The sequence below is a fragment of the Oncorhynchus masou genome, unplaced genomic scaffold, assembly GCF_036934945.1.
Source record: "Oncorhynchus masou masou isolate Uvic2021 unplaced genomic scaffold, UVic_Omas_1.1 unplaced_scaffold_1630, whole genome shotgun sequence".
Lineage (NCBI taxonomy): Eukaryota > Metazoa > Chordata > Actinopteri > Salmoniformes > Salmonidae > Oncorhynchus > Oncorhynchus masou.
Genome location: NW_027006402.1, coordinates 71,649 through 88,973, shown reverse-complemented (window position 1 = coordinate 88,973; position 17,325 = coordinate 71,649). Strand labels below are relative to the sequence as shown.

The window sequence follows — 17,325 nt, the reverse complement described above, 5'->3', positions numbered from 1 at the left end:
ATTTCTCTCTCATCCCTCTCTCCCTACCTGCTATTCACAACACTTCTCTCTCATCCCTCCATCCCTCTCTCTCTCCTGCCAATCACAACACTTCTCTCTCATCCCTCTCTCCTCCCTGCTATTCACAACACTTCTCTCTCATCCCTCTCTCCCTCCCTGCTATTCACAACACTTCTCTCTCATCCCTCCATCCCTCTCTCCCTCCCTGCTATTCACAACACTTCTCTCTCATCCCTCCATCCCTCTCTCCCTCCCTGCTATTCACAACACTTCTCTCTCATCCCTCCATCCCCCTCTCCTTCACACTCTCTCCCTCCCTGCTATTCACAACATTTCTCTCTCATCCCTCTCTCCCTACCTGCTATTCACAACACTTCTCTCTCGTCCCTCTCTCCCTCCCTGCTATTCACAACACTTCTCTCTCATCCCTCTCTCTCTCCCTGCTATTCACAACACTTCTCTCTCATCCCTCTCTCCCTCCCTGCTATTCACAACACTTCTCTCTCATCCCTCTCTCCCTCCCTGCTATTCACAACACTTCTCTCTCATCCCTCTCTCCCTCCCTGCTATTCACAACACTTCTCTCTCATCCCTCCATCCCTCTCTCCCTCCCTGCTATTCACAACACTTCTCTCTCATCCCTCCATCCCTCTCTCCATCCCTGCTATTCACAACACTTCTCTCTCGTCCCTCTCTCCCTACCTGCTATTCACAACACTTCTCTCTCATCCCTCCATCCCTCTCTCTCTCCCTGCCAATCACAACACTTCTCTCTCATCCCTCTCTCCCTCCCTGCTATTCACAACACTTCTCTCTCATCCCTCTCTCCCTCCCTGCTATTCACAACACTTCTCTCTCATCCCTCTCTCCCTCCTTGCTATTCACAACACATCTCTCTCATCCCTCTCTCCCTCCCTGCTATTCACAACACATCTCTCTCATCCCTCTCTCCCTCCCTGCTATTCACAACACATCTCTCTCATCCCTCTCTCCCTCCCTGCTATTCACAACACATCTCTCTCATCTCTCCATCCCTGCTATTCACAACACTTCTCTCTCATCCCTCTCTCCCTCCCTGCAATTCACAACACCTCTCTCATCTCTCCCTCCCTGCTATTCACAACACTTCTCTCTCATCTCTCCCTCCCTGCTATTCACAACACTTCTCTCTCATCCCTCTCTCCCTCCCTGCTATTCACAACACATCTCTCTCATCTCTCCCTCCCTGCTATTCACAACACTTCTCTCTCATCTCTCCCTCCCTGCTATTCACAACACATCTCTCTCATCCCTCTCTCCCTCCCTGCTATTCACAACACATCTCTCTCATCTCTCCATCCCTGCTATTCACAACACTTCTCTCTCATCCCTCTCTCCCTCCCTGCTATTCACAACACATCTCTCTCATCTCTCCATCCCTGCTATTCACAACACTTCTCTCTCATCCCTCTCTCCCTCCCTGCTATTCACAACACATCTCTCTCATCTCTCCATCCCTGCTATTCACAACACTTCTCTCTCGTCCCTCTCTCCCTCCCTGCTATTCACAACACTTCTCTCTCATCCCTCTCTCCATCCCTGCTATTCACAACACTTCTCTCTCATCCCTCTCTCCCTCCCTGCTATTCACAACACTTCTCTCTCATCCCTCTCTCCCTCCCTGCTATTCACAACACTTCTCTCTCATCCCTCTCTCCCTCCCTGCTATTCACAACACTTCTCTCTCATCCCTCTCTCCCTCCCTGCTATTCACAACACTTCTCTCTCATCCCTCTCTCCCTCCCTGCTATTCACAACACTTCTCTCTCATCCCTCCATCCCTCTCTCCCTCCCTGCTATTCACAACACTTCTCTCTCATCCCTCCATCCCTCTCTCCATCCCTGCTATTCACAACACTTCTCTCTCGTCCCTCTCTCCCTCCCTGCTATTCACAACACTTCTCTCTCATCCCTCTCTCCCTCCCTGCTATTCACAACACTTCTCTCTCATCCCTCTCTCCCTCCCTGCTATTCACAACACTTCTCTCTCATCCCTCTCTCCCTCCCTGCTATTCACAACACATCTCTCTCATCCCTCTCTCCCTCCCTGCTATTCACAACACATCTCTCTCATCCCTCTCTCCCTCCCTGCTATTCACAACACATCTCTCTCATCTCTCCATCCCTGCTATTCACAACACTTCTCTCTCATCCCTCTCTCCCTCCCTGCTATTCACAACACATCTCTCTCATCTCTCCATCCCTGCTATTCACAACACTTCTCTCTCATCCCTCTCTCCCTCCCTGCTATTCACAACACATCTCTCTCATCTCTCCATCCCTGCTATTCACAACACTTCTCTCTCATCCCTCTCTCCCTCCCTGCTATTCACAACACCTCTCTCATCTCTCCCTCCCTGCTATTCACAACACTTCTCTCTCATCTCTCCCTCCCTGCTATTCACAACACTTCTCTCTCATCCCTCTCTCCCTCCCTGCTATTCACAACACTTCTCTCTCATCCCTCTCTCCCTCCCTGCTATTCACAACACTTCTCTCTCATCCCTCTCTCCCTCCCTGCTATTCACAACGCATCTCTCTCATCCCTCTCTCCCTACCTGCTATTCACAACACATCTCTCTCATCTCTCCATCCCTGCTATTCACAACACTTCTCTCTCATCCCTCTCTCCCTCCCTGCTATTCACAACACATCTCTCTCATCTCTACCTCCCTGCTATTCACAACACTTCTCTCTCATCCCTCTCTCCCTCCCTGCTATTCACAACACTTCTCTCTCATCCCTCTCTCCCTCCCTGCTATTCACAACACTTCTCTCTCATCCCTCTCTCCCTCCCTGCTATTCACAACACTTCTCTCTCATCCCTCTCTCCCTCCCTGCTATTCACAACACTTCTCTCTCATCCCTCTCTCCATCCCTGCTATTCACAACACTTCTCTCTCATCCCTCTCTCCCTCCCTGCTATTCACAACACATCTCTCTCATCTCTCCATCCCTGCTATTCACAACACTTCTCTCTCATCCCTCTCTCCCTCCCTGCTATTCACAACACATCTCTCTCATCTCTCCATCCCTGAAAGCCCTTGAGGTCACTCCTCTTCTCCCTGCATCGTAACAACCTTTATCTGCCACTTCTTCCATTCTCTCTCTCTCTCTCTCTCTCTCTCTCTCTCTCTCTCCTCTTCAGCACAACTCGTGTGGTGTGAGTGGTAGGACCCCATTTGGTAGGATAGGACCCCATTTGGGACATTGTCATGGTTACATGTAGAGAAGGATAGAGATGAAGGTTGGCAGCTATGACCTGACTATAGGGCAGATCTCTAGCATGTACTGTAGTCTGGTGTGTTCTGTAATATACATGATTAAACTGACTCATTCAGAGAGTATGCCTGAATACCACAGAGGGGGGGGTTGAGAGTGAGAGAGAGAGGGGGGTGAGTGAGGGAGAGAGAGGGGGGTTGAGTGAGGGAGAGAGGGTGGGGGGTTGAGAGTGAGAGAGAGAGATTGAGGGGGGTGAGAGAGGGAGAGAGAGGGGGGGTGAGTGAGGGAGAGAGAGGGGGGGGTGAGTGAGAGAGAGAGATTGAGGGGGTGAGAGAGGGAGAGAGGGGGTGAGTGAGAGAGAGAGATTGAGGGGGGTGAGACAGGGAGAGAGAGGGGGTGTGAGTGAGAGAGAGATTGAAGGGGGTGAGAGAGGGAGAGAGAGGGGGGTGAGTGAGGGAGAGAGGGTGGGGGGTTGAGAGTGAGAGAGAGAGAGAGGGGGGGGTGAGTGAGAGAGTAGAGATTGAGGGGGGTGAGAGAGGGAGAGAGGGGGTGAGTGAGAGAGAGAGATTGAGGGGGTGAGTGAGAGAGAGAGGGGGTGAGTGAGGGGGGAGAGAGAGGGAGAGAGAGGGGGTGAGTGAGAGAGAGAGATTGAGGGGGGTGAGAGAGGGAGAGAGAGGGGGGTGTGAGTGAGAGAGAGAGATTGAAGGGGGTGAGAGAGGGAGAGAGGGGGGTGAGTGAGAGAGAGAGGGGGTGAGTGAGAGAGAGAGATTGAGGGGGTGAGTGAGAGAGAGAGATTGAGGGGGGTGAGAGAGGGAGAGAGAGGGGGTGAGTGAGAGAGAGAGATTGAGGGGGTGAGAGAGGGAGAGAGAGGGGGGTGTGAGTGAGAGAGAGAGGGGGGTGAGTGAGAGGGGTGGTGAGAGAGATTGAGGGGGTGGGAGAGAGAGAGAGATTGAGGGGGTGGGAGAGAGAGAGAGAGAGAGGGGGTGGTGAGAGAGGGAGAGAGAGAAGGGGAGTGAGAGAGAGAGAGGGGGGGATGAGTGAGAGAGATTGAGGGGGTGGGAGAGGGAGAGAGGGGGTGAGTGAGAGAGAGAGATTGGGGGGGGTGAGAGAGGGAGAGAGAGGGGGTGAGTGAGAGGGAGAGAGGGGGTGAGAGAGAGAGATTGAGGGGGTGAGTGAGAGAGAGATTGAGGGGGTGAGAGAGGGAGAGAGAGGGGGGAGTGAGAGAGATTGAGGGGTGAGAGAGGGAAAGAGGGGGGTGAGTGAGAGAGATTGAGGGGGTGAGAGAGGGAGAGAGAGGGGGTGAGTGAGAGAGAGAGAGATTGAGGGGGTGAGAGGGAGAGAGAGAGAGGGGGTGAGTGAGAGAGAGAGATTGAGGGGGTGAGAGAGGGAGAGAGGGGGTGAGTGAGAGAGAGATTGAGGGGGTGAGAGAGGGAGAGAGAGATTGAGGGGGGGTGAGTGAGAGAGAGAGATTGAGGGGGGGTGAGAGAGGGAGAGAGAGATTGAGGGGGGTGAGAGAGGGAGAGAGGGGGGGGTGAGAGAGAGAGCGGAAAATACTTATTTTTTGCTTTAGAGATTAACATTTTGTGTTTAGAAATAGTTTTTGTCCTTTGCGGTTATACAAACTGTTTGCAAAGCTTTGTGTGTGTATGTGTGTGTGTGTGTGTGTGTAACATCATTAGAAAAAGCGCTAGAGGACAAAGTTTATCAGTGTAACAACTAATTACCTTCACCATGGGAAGGACGGAGGGAGGTAAAGACTGGAGGAGAGAGAGGAGAGGGAGAAAGAGAGAAGAGGAGAGAGAGAGAAAGAGAGGGAGAAAGAGAGAAGAGGAGAGAGGGAGAAAGAGAGAAGAGGAGAGAGGGAGAAAGAGAGAAGAGGAGAGAGAGAAAGAGAGAAGAGGAGAGAGAGAGAGAGAAGAGGAGAGAGAGAGAGAGAGAGAGAGAGAGAAGAGGAGAGAGAGAGAGAAAGAGAGAAGAGGAGAGAGAGAGAAAGAGAGGAGAGAGAGAAAGAGAGGGAGAAAGAGAAGAGGAGAGGGAGAAAGAGAGGAGGAGAAAGAGAGAAGGAGAGAGAGAGAGAAAGAAAGAGAGAAGAGGAGAGAGAGAGAAAGAGAAGAGAGGAGAGAGAGAGAAAGAGAGGAGAGAGAGAAAGAGAGGGAGAAAGAGAAGAGGAGAGGGAGAAAGAGAGGAGGAGAAAGAGAGAAGGAGAGAGAGAGAGAAAGAAAGAGAGAAGAGGAGAGAGAGAGAAAGAGAAGAGAGGGAGAAAGAGAGAAGAGGAGAGAGGGAGAAAGAGAGAAGAGAGGGAGAAAGAGAGAAGAGGAGAGAGGGAGAAAGAGAGAAGAGGAGAGAGGGAGAAAGAGAGAAGAGGAGAGAGAGGGAAAGAGAGAAGAGGAGAGAGAGAGAAAGAGGAGAGAAAGAGAGAAGAGGAGAGAGAGAAGAGGAGAGAGGGAGAAAGAGAGAAGAGGAGAGAGGGAGAAAGAGAGAAGAGGAGAGAGAGAGAAAGAGAGAAGAGGAGAGAGGGAGAGGGAGAAGAGGAGAGAGGGAGAAAGAGAGAAGAGGAGAGAGGGAGAAAGAGAGAAGAGGAGAGAGGGAGAAAGAGAGATTGTAGTGTATCCAGCAGCATCTTTTCCAGAGACCATTGTTAAGAGGCTTTAACTCTCAATGTAAATGTCTAGTGTAACTAAAACAGGAAAACCACCTTGGGATCCACAGGGAGTCACGACACTATGGGGTCGGGCCTTGGTTTAAATTAGGGAATAGGGTGCACTACGTAGGGAATAGCCTGTCATTTGGGACATTAATAAAAGCATACAGTGGGGAAAAAAAGTATTTAGTCAGCCACCAATTGTGCAAGGTCTCCCACTTAAAAAGATGAGAGAGGCCTGTAATTTTCATCATAGGTACCCTTCAACTATGACAGACAAAATGAGAAATCACATTGTAGGATTTTTAATGAATTTATTTGCAAATTATGGTGGAAAATAAGAATTTGGTCAATAACAAAAGTTTATCTCAATACTATATATACCCTTTGTTGGCAATGACAGAGGTCAAACGTTTTCTGTAAGTCTGCACAAGGTTTTCACACACTGTTGCTGGTATTTTGGCCCATTCCTCCACGCAGATCTCCTCTAGAGCAGTGATGTTTTGGGGCTGTTGCTGGGCAACACGGACTTTCAACTCCCTCCAAAGATTGTCTATGGAATTGAGATCTGGAGACTGGCTAGTCCACTCCAGGACCTTGAAATACTTCTTACAAAGCCACTCCTTCATTGCCCGGGCGGTGTGTTTGGAATCATTGTCATGCTGAAAGACCCAGCCACGTTTCATCTTCATCAATGCCCTTGCTGATGGAAGAAGGTTTTCACTCAAAATCTCACGATACATGGCCCCATTCATTATTTCCTTTACACGGATCAGTCGTCCTGGTCCCTTTGCAGAAAAACAGCCCCAAAGCATGATGTTTCCACCCCCATGCTTCACAGTAGGTATGGTGTTTTTTGGATGCAACTCAGCATTCTTTGTCCTCCAAACACAACGAGTTAGTTTTTACCAAAAAGTTTGGTTTCATCTGACCATATGGCATTCTCCCAATCTTCTTCTGGATCATCCAAATGCTCTCCAGCAAACTTCAGACAGGCCTGGACATGTACTGGCTTAAGCAGGGGGACACGTCTGGCACTGCAGGATTTGAGTCCCTGGCGGCGTAGTGTGTTACTGACAGTAGGCTTTGTTACTTTGGTCCCAGCTCTCTGCAGGTCATTCACTAGGTCCCCCCTTGTGGTTCTGGGATTTTTGCTCACCGTTGTGGTCATTTTGACCCCACGGGGTGAGATCTGGCATGGAGCCCCAGATCGAGGGAGATTATCAGTGGTCTTGTATGTCTTCCATTTCCTTATAATTGCTCCCAAAGTTGATTTCTTCAAACCAAGCTGCTTACCTATTACAGATTCAGTCTTCCCAGCCTGGTGCAGGTCTACAATTTTGTTTCTGGTGTCCTTTGAAAGCTCTTTGGTCTTGGCCATAGTGGAGTTTGGAGTGTGACTGAGGTTGTGGACAGGTGTCTTTTATACTGATAACAAGTTCAAACAGGTGCCATTAATACAGGTTACGAGTGGAGGACAGAGGAGCCTCTTAAAGAAGAAGTTACAGGTCTGTGAGAGCCAGAAATCTTGCTTGTTTGTAGGTGACCAAATACTTATTTTCCACCATAATTTGCAAATAAATTCATTAAAAATCCTACAATGTTATATTCTGGATTTTTCTTCTTCTAATTTTGTTTGTCATTGTTGAAGTGGAGCTATGATGAAAACTACAGGCCTCTCTCATATTTAAGTGGGAGAACTTACAGGCAGACTCACACTATACATCAACCCAAAAACCACGACACAAAAGGGCAACGCTAGTAGAAAAAGGTTCGTAGGGATGAATAAAATCTCAAGGTTAGAATGGTGCTGGTCTGATCCACTTCTCTGTGTCTGAATAGTCATAACAAGTCACGTTAATGGTGACAGGAAAAGGTCTCCATATTTAAACCACAACACATTAATGGTGACAGGAAAAGGTCTCCATATTTAAACCACAACACATTAATGGTGACAGGCAACGGTCTCCATATTTAAACCACAACACATTAATGGTGACAGGAAAATGTCTCCTTATTTAAACCTCAACACATTAATGGTGACAGGAAAAGGTCTCCATATTTAAACCACAACACATTAATGGTGACAGGCAACGGTCTCCATAATTAAACCACAACACATTAATGGTGACCATAAGGACCGTTGGCGGTGATAACAGACCATAAGGACCGTTGGCGGTGATAACAGACCATAAGGACCGTTGGCGGTGATAACAGACCATAAGGACCGTTGGCGGTGATAACAGACCATGAGGACCATTGGCGGTGATAACAGACCATAAGGACCGTTGGCGGTGATAACAGACCATAAGGACCGTTGGCGGTGATAACAGACCATAAGGACCGTTGGTGGTGATAACAGACCATAAGGACCGTTGGCGGTGATAACAGACCATGAGGACCGTTGGCGGTGATAACAGACCATAAGGACCGTTGGCGGTGATAACAGACCATAAGGACCGTTGGCGGTGATAACAGACCATAAGGACCGTTGGCGGTGATAACAGACCATGAGGACCGTTGGCTGTGATAACAGACCATAAGGACCGTTGGCGGTGATAACAGACCATGAGGACCGTTGGCTGTGATAACAGACCATAAGGACCGTTGGCGGTGATAACAGACCATAAGGACCGTTGGCGGTGATAACAGACCATAAGGACCGTTGGCTGTGATAACAGACCATAAGGACCGTTGGCGGTGATAACAGACCATAAGGACCGTTGGCTGTGATAACAGACCATAAGGACCGTTGGCGGTGATAACAGACCATAAGGACCGTTGGCGGTGATAACAGACCATAAGGACCGTTGGCTGTGATAACAGACCATAAGGACCGTTGGCGGTGATAACAGACCATAAGGACCGTTGGCGGTGATAACAGACCATAAGGACCGTTGGCTGTGATAACAGACCATAAGGACCGTTGGCTGTGATAACAGACCATGAGGACCGTTGGCTGTGATAACAGACCATAAGGACCGTTGGCTGTGATAACAGACCATGAGGACCGTTGGCTGTGATAACAGACCATAAGGACCGTTGGCGGTGATAACAGACCATAAGGACCGTTGGCGGTGATAACAGACCATAAGGACCGTTGGTGGTGATAACAGACCATAAGGACCGTTGGCGGTGATAACAGACCATGAGGACCGTTGGCGGTGATAACAGACCATAAGGACCGTTGGCGGTGATAACAGACCATAAGGACCGTTGGCGGTGATAACAGACCATAAGGACCGTTGGCGGTGATAACAGACCATGAGGACCGTTGGCTGTGATAACAGACCATAAGGACCGTTGGCGGTGATAACAGACCATGAGGACCGTTGGCTGTGATAACAGACCATAAGGACCGTTGGCGGTGATAACAGACCATAAGGACCGTTGGCTGTGATAACAGACCATAAGGACCGTTGGCGGTGATAACAGACCATAAGGACCGTTGGCTGTGATAACAGACCATGAGGACCGTTGGCGGTGATAACAGACCATAAGGACCGTTGGCGGTGATAACAGACCATGAGGACCGTTGGCGGTGATAACAGACCATAAGGACCGTTGGCGGTGATAACAGACCATAAGGACCGTTGGCTGTGATAACAGACCATAAGGACCGTTGGCTGTGATAACAGACCATGAGGACCGTTGGCTGTGATAACAGACCATAAGGACCGTTGGCTGTGATAACAGACCATGAGGACCGTTGGCTGTGATAACAGACCATAAGGACCGTTGGCGGTGATAACAGACCATAAGGACCGTTGGCGGTGATAACAGACCATAAGGACCGTTGGCTGTGATAACAGACCATAAGGACCGTTGGCTGTGATAACAGATCATAAGGACCGTTGGCTGTGATAACAGACCATAAGGACCGTTGGCGGTGATAACAGACCATAAGGACCGTTGGCTGTGTTAACAGACCATAAGGACCGTTGGCGGTGATAACAGACCATAAGGACCGTTGGCTGTGATAACAGACCATAAGGACCGTTGGCGGTGATAACAGACCATGAGGACCGTTGGCGGTGATAACAGACCATAAGGACCGTTGGCGGTGATAACAGACCATAAGGACCGTTGGCTGTGATAACAGACCATAAGGACCGTTGGCGGTGATAACAGACCATAAGGACCGTTGGCTGTGATAACAGACCATAAGGACCGTTGGCTGTGATAACAGACCATAAGGACCGTTGGCTGTGATAACAGACCATGAGGACCGTTGGCGGTGATAACAGACCATGAGGACCGTTGGCGGTGATAACAGATCATAAGGACCGTTGGCGGTGATAACAGACCATAAGGACCGTTGGCTGTGATAACAGACCATAAGGACCGTTGGCGGTGATAACAGACCATGAGGACCGTTGGCTGTGATAACAGACCATAAGGACCGTTGGCGGTGCGCAGTAGATCGCCTGCCGGGTGTCGACGAACAGTGACGATTTAACCCGGAAAATCATGGGGAAATGAACAGAACAGAAAATGGTCAACGTTCTGAGGTCAGAGGTTATTTGTAGCATTGGTCCGAGCGGTCTGTCTTGTCCTTAACAAAGCAGGGACGCCACAGGAAGTGAGGAGTAGGAAACAAACTTTTATTTTTAAAAGACAAACAGACAAATAACACTACTAGCTACAGGAGTTAGAGAGGAAGAGAGAGAATCCTACCGTCAAATAAAGAGAGAGAAAAGAGAGCGTTGCATAATTTGTTTGTTTATCCATCTTCAATACTAGGGTCCTCAGAGAAATCTCTTGTGCAGCGCTTTGTTCAAGATCACAAATGTTGTGCAACGTTACCCAAAAACAGCTTTTGTGACCTTAAAGATCAACTAGCGCCGGGGTGAAGTTTCCCCTAAGTACAGATCTAGGATCAGCTTGCCCTCCCCCAATCATAACCTTAACCGTTATTGGGGAAAATGCTACGCTGCCCCAGCATCAGCATTTAGGGGAAACTTCACCCCTGCTCCATGAGTCTGTTAATGCTGGACGTCACCACGGTTGAGAATACAGCGAGCTTGTAAACGTAGCCTACGTATGTAGCCACTTGTCAAAATGGCTGCCATACTGTCCTTATCGGCTGTGTGAATGAAGCCTCATACGACCATCCTGACCGCTGAGTCTCACTTCATTTCATCCGTGTTGCAAAACAGATTGGAAGCGTGTGATATCAGGATGGTCGTATGAGGTTAGGGCAAATGTCTTCTCAAGATGAAAAGAGAGAAAAATAGGATGTATTCAAAACGTGAAGAAAATGAAAAGGTTTTAGCTCCCATATAAACATTCAGTCACCAGGAAACAGGAAACAGGAAACACTTTTGCTTGTTTTTGTCTGTATTTCTTTCATTTTCTTATTTTTTCTGAATCCGAGAGAAAAATAAATTCCATGTCTGATACATCAAACTGCGGTTGTCTCGGATCGTTCGTTCATGTCAAACGACATGGATGGATCGGTTGCCTAGTAACGGAAGGCCAACCAACAGAGCAGAGAAAACAAACAACCAAATGTACATTTTTAGAACTAAAAGGGTTTTTTCAACAACAAAAACAAAGAAGAAAAATCATTCAATCAATCCAATGATCAGTTTAACAACAGATGTTACAATGTTACAACGACAGCCTCCCACAACGGCACCCTATTCCCTATATAGTGCACTACCAAAAGTTATAGTGCACTACCAGACGTAGTACACTACATAGGGAATAGGGTGCAATTTGGGAAGGACATTGGATATTTGCATGGATCAGTCTGGTAACAGTCCTGCCAATATACACACACAAACACAATGTAGTAATAGCGCTCACACATCTCTTTAGACAGAAACCACTCACACATGGCGTATAGCACAGACTTCCAGACAAACCCCACCAGTCAGCCAGGTCAACCCCAGAGTAGTATGGTGTGTGTAGGGCAGGTGGGGAGAGAGAGAGGTGAGGTAGTGGAGGAGAGGTGTGTGTAGGGCAGGTGGGGAGAGAGAGGTGAGGTAGTGGAGGAGAGGTGTGTGTAGGGCAGGTGGGGAGAGAGAGAGGTGAGGTAGTGGAGGAGAGGTGTGTGTAGGGCAGGTGGGGAGAGAGAGAGGTGAGGCAGTGGAGGAGAGGTGTGTAGGGCAGGTGGGGAGGAGAGGTGGGGTGGAGGAGAGGTGTGTGTAGGGCAGGTGGGGAGAGAGAGAGGTGAGGTAGTGGAGGAGAGGTGTGTGTAGGGCAGGTGGGGAGAGAGAGGGTGAGGTGTGGAGGAGAGGTGTGTGTAGGGCAGGTGGGGAGAGAGAGGTGAGGCAGTGGAGGAGAGGTGCGTGTAGGGCAGGTGGGGAGAGAGAGAGGTGAGGCAGTGGAGGAGAGGTGCGTGTAGGGCAGGTGGGGAGAGAGAGAGGTGAGGTAGTGGAGGAGAGGTGTGTGTAGGGCAGGTGGGGAGAGAGAGAGGTGAGGTAGTGGAGGAGAGGTGTGTGTAGGGCAGGTGGGGAGAGAGAGAGGTGAGGCAGTGGAGGAGAGGTGCGTGTAGGGCAGGTGGGGAGAGAGAGAGGTGAGGTAGTGGAGGAGAGGTGTGTGTAGGGCAGGTGGGGAGAGAGAGGTGAGGTAGTGGAGGAGAGGTGTGTGTAGGGCAGGTGGGGAGAGAGAGAGGTGAGGCAGTGGAGGAGAGGTGTGTGTAGGGCAGGTGGGGAGAGAGAGAGGTGAGGTAGTGGAGGAGAGGTGTGTGTAGGGCAGGTGGGGAGAGAGAGAGATGAGGCAGTGGAGGAGAGGTGTGTGTAGGGCAGGTGGGGAGAGAGAGGTGAGGCAGAGGAGGAGAGGTGTGTGTAGGGCAGGTGGGGAGAGAGATAGGTGAGGCAGTGGAGGAGAGGTGTGTGTAGAACAGGTGGGGAGAGAGAGAGGTGAGGCAGTGGGGGAGAGATGTGTGTAGGGCAGGCGGGGAGAGAGAGAGGTGAGGCAGTGGGGGAGAGGTGTGTGTAGGGCAGGTGGGGAGAGAGAGAGGTGAGGCAGTGGGGGAGAGATGTGTGACCCTCCCTCTCCGGTGTGTGGATGGGTGAGGAGGGAGGGGTGTGTGTGTAGTCAGATAGAGGGGTGTGTGTGTAGTCAGATAGAGGAGTGTGTGTGTAGTCAGATAGAGGAGTGTGTGTGTCGTCAGACAGAGGCGTGTGTGTGTAGTCAGACAGAGGCGTGTGTGTGTAGTCTGATAGAGGGGTGTGTGTGTAGTCAGATAGGGTCAGGGGGGTGAGGAATATACATGTGTCTCTCAGGAGATGGTGGAGAACTCTTTGAGAGGGGGGTGTGTGGATGGGTGAGGAGGGAGGGGTGTGTGTGTAGTCAGACAGAGGCGTGTGTGTGTAGTCAGATAGAGGGGTGTGTGTGTAGTCAGACAGAGGCGTGTGTGTGTAGTCAGACAGAGGCGTGTGTGTGTCGTCAGACAGAGGCGTGTGTGTGTAGTCAGATAGGGTCAGGGGGGTGAGGAATATACATGTGTCTCTCAGGAGATGGTGGAGAACTCTTTGAGCAGGAGGTCCTGACTCAGTGTGTTCAGAGACACATTCTTCCTCACATTCAGACTGATGGAGCGAACCTAGAGAGAGAGAGAGGGGGGGGGAGAGAGAGAGAGAAAGAGAGAGGGGTAGAGAGAGAGAGGGAGGAGAGAGAGAGAGAGAGGGGGGGGAGAGAGAAAGAGAGATGGGGGAGAGAGAGAGAGAGAGAGAGAGAGAGGAGGGAGAGAGAGAGGGGAGAGAGGGAGAGAGAGAGAGGGGGGAGAGAAAGAGAGAGAGAGGGGGGGAGAGAGAGAGAGAGAGAGGGGAGAGGGGTAGAGAGAGAGGGAGGGAGAGAGAGAGGAGAGAGAGAGATGGGGGAGAGAGAAAGAGATGGGGGAAAGAGAGAGAGAGAGAGAGAGAGGGGAGAGAGAGAGAGGGGGAGAGAGAGTGAGGGGGAGAGAGAGAGAGATGGGGAGGGGGAAAGAGAGAGAGAGAGATGGGGAGGGGGAGAGAGAGAGAGAGAGTTGGGGGAGAGCGAGAGAGAGAGAGAGAGAGGGGGGGAGAGCGAGAGAGAGAGAGAGAGAGGGGGGGGGGGAGAGAGAGAGAGAGAGAGATGGGGAGGGGGAGAGAGAGAGAGTGAGTAGGGCTGCATGATACGGGCAACAAAATAATTGTGATGTGACGTGTAATAAAGATCAAAACACTTGGAATCCTAGAAATAGAATGATTAGAATTAAGAAGAAAAGTGGAAAGGAGCATCGTTCTAGTTTGGAACAATCTGCCTGGATCTGACCTGACAGAACAGCAAACTAATAGTGAACCCGACAGAACAGCAAACTAATAGTGAACCCGACAGAACAGCAAACTAATAGTGAACCTGACAGAACAGCAAACTAATTGTGAACTTGACAGAACAGCAAACTAAAAGTGAACCTGACAGAACAGCAAACTAATAGTGAACCTGACAGAACAGCAAACTAATAGTGAACCCGACAGAACAGCAAACTAATAGTGAACCCGACAGAACAGCAAACTAATAGTGAACCTGACAGAACAGCAAACTAATAGTGGACCCGACAGAACAGCAAACTAATAGTGAACCCGACAGAACAGCAAACTAATAGTGGACCCGACAGAACAGCAAACTAATAGTGAACCCGACAGAACAGCAAACTAATAGTGAACCCGACAGAACAGCAAACTAATAGTGAACCCGACAGAACAGCAAACTAATAGTGAACCCGACAGAACAGCAAACTAATAGTGGACCCGACAGAACAGCAAACTAATAGTGAACCCGACAGAACAGCAAACTAATAGTGAACCCGACAGAACAGCAAACTAATAGTGAACCCGACAGAACAGCAAACTAATAGTGAACCCGACAGAACAGCGAACTAATAGTGAACCCAACAGAACAGCAAACTAATAGTGAACCCGACAGAACAGCAAACTAATAGTGAACCCGACAGAACAGCAAACTAATAGTGAACCTGACAGAACAGCAAACTAATAGTGGACCTGACAGAACAGCAAACTAATAGTGAACCCGACAGAACAGCAAACTAATAGTGAACCTGACAGAACAGCAAACTAATAGTGAACCTGACAGAACAGCAAACTAATAGTGGACCCGACAGAACAGCAAACTAATAGTGAACCTGACAGAACAGCAAACTAATAGTGAACCTGACAGAACAGCAAACTAATAGTGAACCCGACAGAACAGCAAACTAATAGTGAACCCGACAGAACAGCAAACTAATAGTGAACCTGACAGAACAGCGAACTAATAGTGAACCCAACAGAACAGCAAACTAATAGTGAACCCGACAGAACAGCAAACTAATAGTGAACCCGACAGAACAGCAAACTAATAGTGAACCTGACAGAACAGCAAACTAATAGTGGACCTGACAGAACAGCAAACTAATAGTGAACCCGACAGAACAGCAAACTAATAGTGAACCTGACAGAACAGCAAACTAATAGTGAACCTGACAGAACAGCAAACTAATAGTGAACCTGACAGAACAGCAAACTAATAGTGAACCCGACAGAACAGCAAACTAATAGTGAACCTGACAGAACAGCAAACTAATAGTGAACCCGACAGAACAGCAAACTAATAGTGAACCTGACAGAACAGCAAACTAATAGTGGACCTGACAGAACAGCAAACTAATAGTGAACCTGACAGAACAGCAAACTAATAGTGAACCTGACAGAACAGCAAACTAATAGTGGACCCGACAGAACAGCAAACTAATAGTGAACCTGACAGAACAGCAAACTAATAGTGAACCTGACAGAACAGCAAACTAATAGTGAACCTGACAGAACAGCAAACTAAAAGTGAACCTGACAGAACAGCAAACTAATAGTGAACCTGACAGAACAGCAAACTAAAAGTGAACCTGACAGAACAGCAAACTAATAGTGAACCTGACAGAACAGCAAACTAATAGTGAACCTGACAGAACAGCAAACTAATAGTGAACCCGACAGAACAGCAAACTAATAGTGAACCCGACAGAACAGCAAACTAATAGTGAACCTGACAGAACAGCAAACTAATAGTGAACCTGACAGAACAGCAAACTAATAGTGGACTCGACAGCGAGGAAGAACTGTGCTGCTTGATTGACAGGGGGCGGGGCTTGGTGTGAGGGAAGCAGTCACAAGAAGTCAGGGAGACGACAAAAAATGACACTACAGTGGCATTTCAAAATATGTCAATATTTTTGACAATTTGATGTGAATTCAACTAATTGTGCAGGACTATGAGTGAGACACCAACTTTACCAATACAAGCATGTATCATGTCCCATGTATCATGTCCTTGGTACTGTGTGTGTTTATTCTGTTCCCTCTCACCAGTTCTTTAAAGAAGGCAGCCTCCTTGGGTTGTTCAGAGTATCTCTCAAACTGGTCCAGACCATCCTGCAGCTTCAGGGTCAACGTGTCATAGTTGGACCGAACCACCTCCAATACCTACAGGGGGGGGGGGACATTTTGAAATAGATGAAGAGAGATGAGATATGGAAGGAGGAAGAGAGAGAGAACAGTAGGGAAAGAGAGCGAGAGGGGAGAAAAATAGGAAGATAGAGGGGGAGGAGAGAGATGGGAAGAGGAAACAAGGGGAGAGAGAGAGCGGTAGGGGGAGAGAGCAAGAACGGTAGGGAGAGAGATGGGCAAGAGAGAGAGAATGGTAGGGGTAGAGGGAAAAGGGGGGAGAAAGAGGAGAAGAGAGAGGGGGAGGAGAGAGATGGGAAGAGGAAACGAGAAAGCGAGAGAGAGAGAGAGAGAGAGGAGCGAGAGAGAGAGAGAATTTTATTACAATGTATATTATTTTATTACAATATATATTGTATACATTGCTGCATGGCAATATTGTTGCAATGTGTTTCAGACCAATAAAGCAGCTTGAATTTGAATTTGAGAAAGAAGGAGAGAGAAAGAGAGAAGGATGGAGAGGAGATTTGATTTGGATCTCTTTTAGTCCCCATTTGGACTAATCTTCAAAGAGTCCTTAACATTAAAATACAATTTATAATACAAACACACTTTCACATATAACACACTATTACAAACATACATAATACACTAGCATAATGACCCAATAAATAAAATATATATATTTTTTTAATATATAAAAAAAATATTGATTCTTCATCTACTATAGTCCCACAACATTTCTATATACTATATTTAAATTGTTTTAAAATTATGTTTAAACGTATATATTGAAAGGTTTCTAGTTTGCTCAGTTAATTTATTCCATTTCTTTATTGCTCTAAATCAAAATGTTCTTTTGCCCATTTATTTTTTCTGTCTGGATAACACATAGATGGTGGACAATCTATTCCTAGTATTTACGGAATGTCTGTCTCTTACCAACTGAATACCACTGTGAATAGAACTTGGCCGTTTTAAATTATGCATATTATAAAATAAGATAAGCATGTT

At 48.3% G+C, this 17,325-nt stretch overlaps 1 pseudogene; it reads right to left on the bottom strand.

Moving 5' to 3' along the window:
* Positions 1 to 12,943: 12,943 nt before the first annotated feature.
* LOC135531536 (armadillo-like helical domain-containing protein 3) overlaps positions 12,944 to 17,325 on the bottom strand; it is a 69,960-nt pseudogene continuing 65,578 nt past the window's right edge.